This window comes from Panthera tigris, chromosome A3 (assembly GCF_018350195.1).
Source record: "Panthera tigris isolate Pti1 chromosome A3, P.tigris_Pti1_mat1.1, whole genome shotgun sequence".
Classification (NCBI taxonomy): domain Eukaryota; kingdom Metazoa; phylum Chordata; class Mammalia; order Carnivora; family Felidae; genus Panthera; species Panthera tigris.
In genome coordinates this window covers 54,915,346-54,925,394 of record NC_056662.1, presented here as the reverse complement: position 1 = coordinate 54,925,394, position 10,049 = coordinate 54,915,346, and the positions used below count along the sequence as shown (strand labels likewise).

Sequence of the window (10,049 nt, the reverse complement as noted above, 5' to 3'; positions counted from 1 at the left end):
AAATGTTAGGTTTCCCATGGGTATATGGCTGAATTGACTTCACCTACGGTGATAACACAACTGATAAAATTGTGCATGTCCCCTCTGCAGAAACCATGATTTTTCTTTTACACAAATGACAGACAAGAGGGGATGGACTGTCTAGGATATTTTCCTTTGGCCCTCTAGACCCACTTTGCAACTCTCTCCACCCTGCTCCGCATTGGGGAGGCGTCAACGAGGCCCTGTGCTCTGGCTTCTAGGTGGGATCGGCCAATGGGAGGCAGCCACAGGGACTGGCCAGTGGGCTGAAACTCTCCCCTCCCTCCTCCACTGAGAGGTCCCTCCCCCGACGGCTCCTGTCTGGCAGTCTTCTCCACAAAGCTGCTCCTCTCAGGCTCTGGAGCATCCTTCTCCTTCGTCTCTTCCAGCCCCGTGGTGATGGCTTCCCTCCATTGCTAGTCTCAGGCCAGTGTGCTGGCCTTTGTTTCCTTCTCTAACCTTGGCCACAACGTGGTAACTATCGGCTTCTGTAAACTCTCCTCAATGACCCAGTATGAGGGTCTCTTCTATTTTCTGCCAGATCCCAGCTTTTTCCAAGTAAAAAAGCCACTGGAACTATGTTTAACTTATGAAATGTAACTTACATGAAGAAAAAGATACATAGCATTTATCTAACATTGAACACGCAGTTATAAATTGAATACCCATTTGTCTGGGTTCCCCCAACCCAAATCAAGAACTCAGGAGGAGGCCATTCCCCCCAGAAGCCCACCTGACCTTGTATACTTCTTGCCCATGACAGTCCCCTTCCTCCATTGACAGATTAGTTTTTGCTGTAACAAGTTACCATGACTTTAGTGGCTTAAAACAACACCAATTTATTACTGTATAGTTCTGACCATCAAAGGTCTAAAAATGCATCCCACAGGCTAAAATCGAGCTGTTGACAGGGCTGCATTCCTTCTGGAGGCTCTAAGGAGACGATGGATTTCCAGCTCCTAGACGCTGCTTGCAGCCCTGTGCCCGTGGCTCTACATCACTCCAACCTCTGCTTCTGTCCTCACATCCCCTTCCCTGATTCTGACCCCCGGATTAAAAGGACTCTTGTGGTGACATGGTGTCCACCTGGATAACCCAGGGCGATCGCTCCGTCCCCAGACCCTTAACTTACCCACGTCTGTAAATATAATATATTCACAAATTCAAGGGATTAGGATATGAATATCTCTGGGGACTGTTATTCTGTCTGCCACACCCACTGTCTGGACTTTTGGGGTACTCATTTCTTCGAATAAAGCTATTTTTTAAATTACTTGATTGGGGCTATTCATCACTATCTAGTGACTTTTTTAGTCAGGCCATGCCATGGCCACTGGCCAGCCTATGGTGAGCTTTTCTCACGGTGCTGAGAGGTATATTATTATCTGCATTATTATTCCCATTTTACAGACAAGAGAAATGAGGCTCAAAGATCTGAAGCTTCTAATTGCTCAGTTAATGAATGTCAGAGCTGTAAGCCAACACCCTAGTCTGTGTGAAACCAAACCCCACCTGCTCTCTACTCCATCATGGGCTCCCCGGGAAGAGAAGGTAATTCCTTTTATCTGCAGATAAAAGGAGATTAAGGTGGGACACGCCCGTGCAAAAGCAATCTCATTTTGTCAACATGGCAGCCCCAAGAGTGGACAAAAACGTTTCGTGCTATAAGCCATACGTAGATACCCCATGAAGGATCGGTAGCTCTGATGTACATTTCCCTGAAATTTCCATTTGCCCATTTTATTGTGTGTCACCGGGTTCTGCAGAAGGAAAAAAAAAAAAAAAACAACAAAGAACAAAATACAAAAGGAAAAAAAAATCTACCCACCAAGTCACCTTAGCAGATGCACGGCTTGTTTCATGTGAGCGGAACGGTCTGTTGGGTTAATGGCTCTAGTAACAAAACGCACGCCAGGGTCATTATTTATAATGGGCAGCGACGAAAAGCAGTAGCAAAGCTGGCACGTAGCGACAGGCAGTGTAAAATTTTAATTGCGAGGCATTTTCTGGAATTTGATTTGAAACGTCCTGTGGTTATAAAGCGAAAACAGCTTTCAGGGAAGACGGGCATTGAGACCAGGCTAAGGTTTGAGAACCGTGTGCATGTTTGCTTGGAACATCTGAGAAAGGGCTGCCAGCCAAGTCTCTTCTCCCTGACACTTACAGTGTGTTACCAGCAACCTAGAAATCATCTGAGAACTAAGTGCTTAGCCCACTTAAAACCTGAGCAGAAAAACAGAGTTAGAATCCCTGTTCTAAACTCAGTTCAAAAATCCTTGTCCGACACGTGCTATATTCTGTGCCGGGACCGGTGGGTCCGGCTTCATCGTGGCCGCCCATCAGGCCAGGGAGGCAGTAGACCGGTCGTCCTGGACAAGCGAGACTTCCAGAAAGTGGAGAAGAGCTGGGCGACAAAGCGAAAAACAGTGAAAAGGTTAGGGCAAGGAAGCCATGTAAAAGTCGTTTACAGAAGGCACCGCTTTTCAAGTTGTAGATTTTGACCCATTTAATGGGCTAGGGGATCGACTTAGTAGATTTTGAAAAATGAAATAGGACAGAATTGAAAATACCAGAGTGTGTTGCCCAGTGAAGATGTTTATATGCTTTGATGGGGGGGGGGGGATTCTTGTGTGTATCAGGTCACAATGGGAAATGTATTTCTTAGCGTGGGTCATAGTCCAAAAAAGATTGTAAAGCCCTGATTTAAAGGAAGCGGCTGTGAGTTGGTTATAAAACTATAGGGCCTATTAATCAAATCCATTATACACATCTGCTTTTCTTGAAAAAGAAATCACCTGATGATGTGAGCAGGTCCGGGAGCCCTTTCTCTGCTTTGCGTCACAGAGTGTGTCCTGGGACACGATAACCTTAACAACGGCTGCCATCTATGGGATACTGACCATGTTCTATATGCCTCATGTGTATTCACTCTTCACAACTGTTTGACTTTACGGGGGGAGGGACACCGGGCACAGAGACGACCACTTTCCCACGTAGCCAGGAAGGGCAGAGTACAGCCCGGAATTCAGTGAGACCCCAACCTTCTGGTCCAGCTTATATCCCGCTGATCTCTGCTGAGACTGTAAACCCTTTGCAGGCAAAACCTCCTAAGTCACCTGGCGTATTTTTGTTTGCTCTTGGATATGCACCGGCATCATCTGGAAGCTCTGGGTAGGCCTACCCCAAGAGGGAGCACCGGAGGGCAAGCCTTCCAACGGAGCCGGAAGGAAACTGCATGCCTTTGATGATCTGCCCCCAGAAGATCACCTATACGGACTCCGCCTTGCCCTGTTGGCGAAGCAGAACCAAGCCCATCCAGACTGGGTGGGAGGGGACACAGACCGCACCTCTTGAGGGTTTAAAACCACCCCCACGTGACGTTCTCAGTCGTCTTAGTTTCCAACTAGTGTACGAAGAAGGCTTCCTTCTCGACCAAGTGGATTTTCTGGGACGTGGGGGAGCGAGTGGCTCCAATTCCCTGTGATGCACAGGGCCCTTTGTGGTTAATAATCTGCCTCTCATTATAATGATCTGTAGTCTCTATCATAACAAATGGGCTGGAACCACAGATATATTTACTGCCTTAATTTAGTTGCGAGCATTAGGCTTCTTTTGAAGCATTCTCTCTCCATTTGGACTGAATGCCTTTTATCTAGGCTTATCTTCAATGTCAATAAGTTTAGCATTCATCAACAGCTGGAAGCCCCGATATTATCCATCTCTCCTTCTATTAATCTTCTGTAAGTTCATCTTTATTGCCGTGAATCCATTCATCACCCCAAGCCGTCCTTCTCATTTGTCTGGTGTTCCATTTAGCTAAGCCAAACTCTATTGCTTTAGCAGGACTGAAGTTCTTTGTCATTTTAATAGTTTATAGAGCTTTTTCTTAGAGCTGGCACAGAGTGTCGGATTGTCCACAAAGACCAAACGGATGGCAATAATATTCTTTGTTGGGTTCTGTGTTAACCCGAGGGCTCTCGGGTAAATTTATTCCCAAGAAGACCCACCAGGTCTGAGTATCCCTAAAATATTCTACATTCTGTAAGAAGACCTCCACGGGAACACATCTCCCCTGAGCACAACTAGACTCTACCTTTTATCTGTTCGTATCATTCTATGTAAACTTCAGTCCAGATTCTCCTCACCTACCTTCTCCCTAATTGATGCAGGCCAAGTACGGGTGGCTCAGTTCGTGAAGCCTCTAACTCTTGATTTCAGCTCAGTTCATGATCTCACGGTTTGTGAGATCAAGCCCCGTGTGGGGTTCTGTGCTGACGGTGCGGAACCTGCTTGGGAATCTCTCTCTCCCTCTCTCTGCCCCTCCCCAGCTTGTGCTCTCTCACTCCCTCTCAAAATAAGTAAATGAAATTAACAAAGAAAAAGAAAAAGAAAAAGAAAAAGAAAAAGAAAAAGAGAAATCAATGCGATCCATATTACAAGCTAGGAAAGGAAGAGATTTGTAAGTGAGGGAAGGGAAGGGGTGCAGAGATGGGGGAAGATACAGAGAGAAGCAAAAGGTTGGTTCTCTCCAGAAAACGGTCACCGAAATCCAGAGCCACACCAGGGAAGCAGACAATGCTCTCCAGGTCAGGACCGAGATTCTAGAGCAAGCAGGAGATGAAGATTAGGAATCAGAGTGTCATAATCAGGGTGACTGGGATGCCCCAGCCCAGGGACACGCCCCTTCATCCTCAGACCCAGCCCTGCCCTGGGGCAGGGCTGGCAGGTGAGCAGATTTGAGCTACTCGGCTAGTTGCTGGGCTGGCCACGGGACATGGAAATCCTGGCCTACGTGGAACCCTCTTGGGAGAATGATAATCTGCATACATTACAGGAAGCATTCTTTGCTCCGATGCTGGGTTGGGCAAGGAACAGGGTATTATGGGCAGTGCTGGGGCAGTTGATGACAGTCTCTGCTCTCAACACATCTGCCGTCGAGGCAGACCCACGCAACAGGCATAGCAACTGACCGCGCGAATCACTAACGCAGGATAGGCCCAAGAGCTCAGATGGGGGAGATTTTCTGCTGCCTGAGGTCGTCAGACTTCACAGAGAAAGTAAGGCTTGGAGAAGCAGGAGAGGGCACGTCAGGTTCCACTGACCAAGACCAGTCCGACCGGGGTGGGCGGAGAGAGACTGCACGCGCCCCTTTGGCATCTCAGAGATCATTTCCTGGACCCAGGTCCCTAGGGAAACCCACAGTATTCAGGAACTCTGCCGAGGCCTGCCAGTAATCGAGAGAAGAGCCACTTTTTCACAGGTGCTTCTGCTGCCCCGGAAAGCAGCCGTGGGCCCTTTCTGTCGGCTTCAGTTGTGGCTGTGAATCCTTTGTGGCAAATTTTATTTATTTTGAGAGAGGGAGGGAGGGAGAGAGAGAGAATCCCAAGCAGACTCCACACTCAGCATAGAGCCTGACGTGGGGCTTGACCCCACAAACTTTGAGGCCATGACCTGAGCTGAAATCAAGAGCTGGATGCTTAACCGGCTGAGTCACCCAGGCGCCCCACGGCCGTGTATTCTTCGGGGCAGCAGAGGTCCTTCTGGGTCTCAGTCACCGGCTCTCCCACTTAGAGGGCACAAGGCAGCACGAATGCTCTGAGCACCTTTTCAACCCTTCTGAACCAGGCACTGAACCTGCGTAAACACCCCCCCCTTCCGGCAGCCCAACGAGGCAGGTCTGAACGACGGCCCTATTTCTTTCTCCCAATAAGAAAACAGGCCCAGAGATGTCCAGTAATTTGCCCGAGGTCACAAGGCTAGCAAGAGGTACTGACTTCAAAGCCGGGCAGAGTCCAGAACGTGCACCCTGACTGCTCCGATGTGCCTACCGCTTAACAACCCCTCCCCGCAAAGCCCGGCACCCAGGGGGGGACTCCGGCTTTGCCACCGGGGAGGTTAGATCAGCCAAGTGTTTAGACGCCCTTGGCACAACTCAGGTCTCTTCATCCTCGAAAGACGCTCTCCTGAGGGACAGCTGAGAATCCACTTCCCTGCCGCACTCGCATAGGACTTAAACACTGAGGCTTCTCCCAGGGGGGAAAAGGCCCCCAACCGAGTCGTGACTCCCTTGCTGTCCTTGGGCCCCAGAACTCTCAGCAAACAAGAGGGGAACCCAGCAGAACCCTCAGAATCCCATCTACGGGGCTCCAGGGGGTTGCAAGGAGCACTTCAGCCCAGCTCTGTAGTTTGTAACCCGTACTGGGGTTCAGGCGGCCGGTGAGAAGTGAGATCAAAGCCCCGGAATCCTGTGGGCGCATTTTCCTGGAAGGACAGGCTTCAATCACAGTTTTCCAGGGGCCTGGGACCGGTAAGGAGTATCTGGCCCTTGCTAGATCCGCAGTGCCTTGTTCCTGCTCCATCAGTCACTGCAGGCCTGCAACAAGGTAGACAACCTTCTCTACCACCGGCTTTGGGGACACTTAGGGCCCACGCCCCAGCCAAGCAGCATTGGTAAGGCCCTTCCACACAGACCTGGCAATAACCATTACTTCACGAATAACCATGAGCTGGTAACAAGCCACAGGCAGATGATACTTACGGAATTATTCTCAATTCGGTAAGGTGGGGTAAGGGTATCGTGATCACGTTCTTTTCAAGTCCTTAGTCTCTGGGATGGGGGAAGAGCTGGGGGATACATGAAAGAAGAATGGAGAGAGTAGTACCATCTTTGAAGCTGGAGCTGACCACTTAGGGGTTCCTTAGAGCATTTTACTTTTGATTTTTTTTTTAATTCCATAATGAAAAGTTTTTAAAATAAAACTAAATCAAAGCCACTGTTCTTGACAAGATGTAGATGCCTGAGCCAAGCGAAAGTGGTACTTCTCCCAGAAAGGGAAGCCTACCGACTCCCCCGCAGGAGCATGGAGGGGAGCACTCTTGCCTACCCTCCAGCCTGTCCGGTCCCTGGGGCGGGGGGCTCAAGCAATTGGCGCTAAACGAAGCCCGGGAAAGGAAACCAAGTGAGACGTGGGTCCCGAAGGGTTCGCGAGGCTGGCATTCTCCCACCTGGCGTCTTTGGGCACCTCACCTTCCAGGTCTCAGTTTTGCGCTCCACAAAATGGTTGGACGTCCGGCGGGCAGGTGCGTGGACGGAAAGGAGGTCCGTGGGCGCGCCCCCAGAGTTGTACAGGGGAGGCAGAGTCTGGCATTTTCCTGAGATGGCTCGGGGCCGCGGGGGTGGATGGAGGATATCAGGAGTGGAAAGAAGGAACACACGCGCGCGCACGCACACACACACACACACACACACACACACATACACACCCCTCCTTCTTCTTCTTCCCCCACCCCCCCTCAAGGGGCGGTCCCCTGGTCCCCTGGGGGAGGTTTTCGGGCCCACGACCCGGGGAGGACGGCGCCCTGGAGAGCTGCGGGCCGGGTTCGCAGGACTGGGGTCTGGGCCGCTGCAGCCGGGTGGCCGGCGCCGCGGCGGCCCCTCCCCGCCGTCCCCTCCTCCTCGCCTCCTCCGCCCCCCCACCCCCCTCCTCCGGGTCCCCGGCAGCGGCGGCTGGAGGAGCAGCCGGCGGCGCAGCGGCCGCGCAGCCTTTGTCTCGGGGCCGCGGGGCGGCGGGGCCCGGCGCAGGCGTAAGTGACCGGTGGCCGGGCCGCCGGGGGCTCGGCGGGGAGCGGGCCGGGGGGCGCGGGCGCTCCCGGCGCGGGTGTCGGGCCAGACGGGCGGTGCGGGCGCGCGGGCGGGGAGCCGGGGCCGGTGCGCGCCCCGCGAGGCGGTGCGGGCGGCGGAGCGCGGCGCGCGGGGGGCGCGGGGGGCGCGGGGCTCGGGGCGCCGCAGCCTTGTGCCCGAGGCCGTGCGGCGTGGGTGCAAATCCTGGCGGCTGTGTTTCTCCGGGCAGAGGCCACGCGGGGACGGAGGAGGCAGAAAGGACAGGCAGTGATGGAGAAACGGGAGAGGAGCCGGCCAGCGTCACCATCACCATCACCGCCACCATCGCCTCCACCATCACCATCACCACCATCACCATCCCCATCCCTGCCCGTCGCCCATCCCAGCTGCCCCAGACCTCCCCTCCCTTCTCATCTCCCCCCTGTCACGTCAACTTTACCAGATTATTTCCTTTTCCTGGGTGATACTTTGAAACGGCGACAGCGTGCTCCAAATTAGGAATAAGTACCTCTGCTGTGGGACATTCGGGCGCCTCTCCTTTGCCCGTTCGCGACCTCAGTTTTCCCATCAGGAAAAGGACCACAGAGGTGCTCCGTTCCTCACAGTCAGCCTGTGATGGCCGGCAAGCTTTCGGTTTTTCTAATCTGGTGCCGGAAAGGGTTTTAGAGATTACATTTTTTTCTCTCTCATATGGTGAGAGATGTTCATATGGTAAAGTGGTATTTTCACTGGGTTAAATAACCCGGAGTTTTCAGTTCTTCTCTCCTTTGATTATTGAATGGCAAAATGCCAGTAACAAATAGAAGCTAAGGAAAATGAAACTTCGACTAAAATCATACCAAGAATAGAAGCAAAACAGGTATGTCTGTAGGAAAATCACCCAAGACGGCCGAACGCAATGACTTTCGTCTCAAGTGCAGAAAGTGCCCTTTTCGTGGGTAGTGGTTGTAGATGTCCTTATTCGGGATGCATGTAGTGGCCCCTAAGTGCTTTGCACCCTACCGGAAGAATGTTTAAATTGCTGTGTTTCAAAGCAGGCACTCACCTGGTCCAAGGGACTGCTGAGCCGTGGGAGCAAATATCAACCCAGCCAGAGGGATTGTTAGGAAGCCCAGCCCGACAGAGCACAGGGATCTTCTTGTGAAAAGCAACTTACAGAACACAAGATCCTAAACGCTCTGCATTTTGGCCCGCTAGGGCGAAAAATGAGTCTTGACCTTTCCGTGTCTTACATTCTAGTCCGAGAAAGGCAGCTAGACAGTCCTAAGTTGCTTGGTAGGCTTGGGCAGTCAGCGTGGCAAGGTTCCTGTTAAACAGGGTGATGAACCACATGTATGGTTTGCCCTGGGTCCTCTCCTACTCGGAGAAAAAGAAAAGTGACCGTCTTAGCAATAATGTGGACCCAACTGAGCGGTTTTCGTGGCCCGAGTTAAAATACCTCAAATGTTGAAATTGTACGTCATTAACCTAAACCTGTCTAATTGGTGAAATGGGGCTTTTAGTATATGTGATTCTGTGGAGAGTGACTTTGAAGTTATCTGCCTTTCTAAAAATACTTCAGGGCCTCAAACTTAAGTAAGGCGGAGTCGATTGAAAGCAGTGACATTTTTAGAACAAAGACTTAAAGAACTCCTTCACCATGTTTTTAGTGCTGGATCTTTGGGAAATATTAGCATCCTAAGGAACTTCGATGCCTTGGGTTGTTGCTGAATTCTGGTCTTATACCCACGTGAGCTGTCTTAACCCCTGTGAATTTTGATATCCCCATATGAATTATACCACAATTTTAAAATAATTCATTTCTTTTATTGAAGTCTGATTTACGTATGTGCAATGCATCGCTCCTTACTGTACAGCTTGGTGAATTTTTATCTATGTTTACCCTGTATTATATATGTTTATCTATGTTTACCCTATATTACCTCTGACCTGAACAAAATACAAAATATTTTCACCATCCCGGAGTGTCCCCTCATGTCCCTCCCAGACATAACTGCTTGTCTGACTGCTCTCAACATACAAAAAATAATTTCTTTTAAATTTCCCGCTGTTAAATCTGGTTGGCCTCTTCCTTCAGCAGTGATGACCAAATCCAGGCCCTGGGCCCAGCACTGTGTAGGCATGAGCCTTCTCCTGGAGAGCAAAGAAGGCAAATAATTAAACGAGCAGGGGTAATACTGTATATGCAGATGCAGAAGGTCATAGAAACTTAAGGCAAGCCATAGCCCAGTTTTGGGGCCTGTTCTATTTTGTTTTATTTTTATGAGAGGAGCAGGGAAGGCTTTTTGGAGGATGTGATATTTAAGTTGGGAACTGAGAAATGAGTAGAAGGTATTCAGCTAAAACATGTAGGGGGAAGAAAAGGAAAGAGTATTCCAGATGGAAGGAAGTATCATGAGCCATGGCT

At 50.7% G+C, this 10,049-nt stretch overlaps 1 long non-coding RNA gene across 1 annotated transcript; it reads right to left on the bottom strand.

The window, feature by feature from the left end:
* Positions 1–1,993: 1,993 nt before the first annotated feature.
* LOC107181134 lies at positions 1,994–7,460 on the bottom strand. The gene is made up of 3 exons (XR_001511941.2): positions 7,049–7,460; positions 6,560–6,645; positions 1,994–2,425 (listed from the first exon to the last, which is right to left on the bottom strand). It is a non-coding gene; the product is annotated as an uncharacterized LOC107181134 (long non-coding RNA).
* Positions 7,461–10,049: the final 2,589 nt, after the last annotated feature.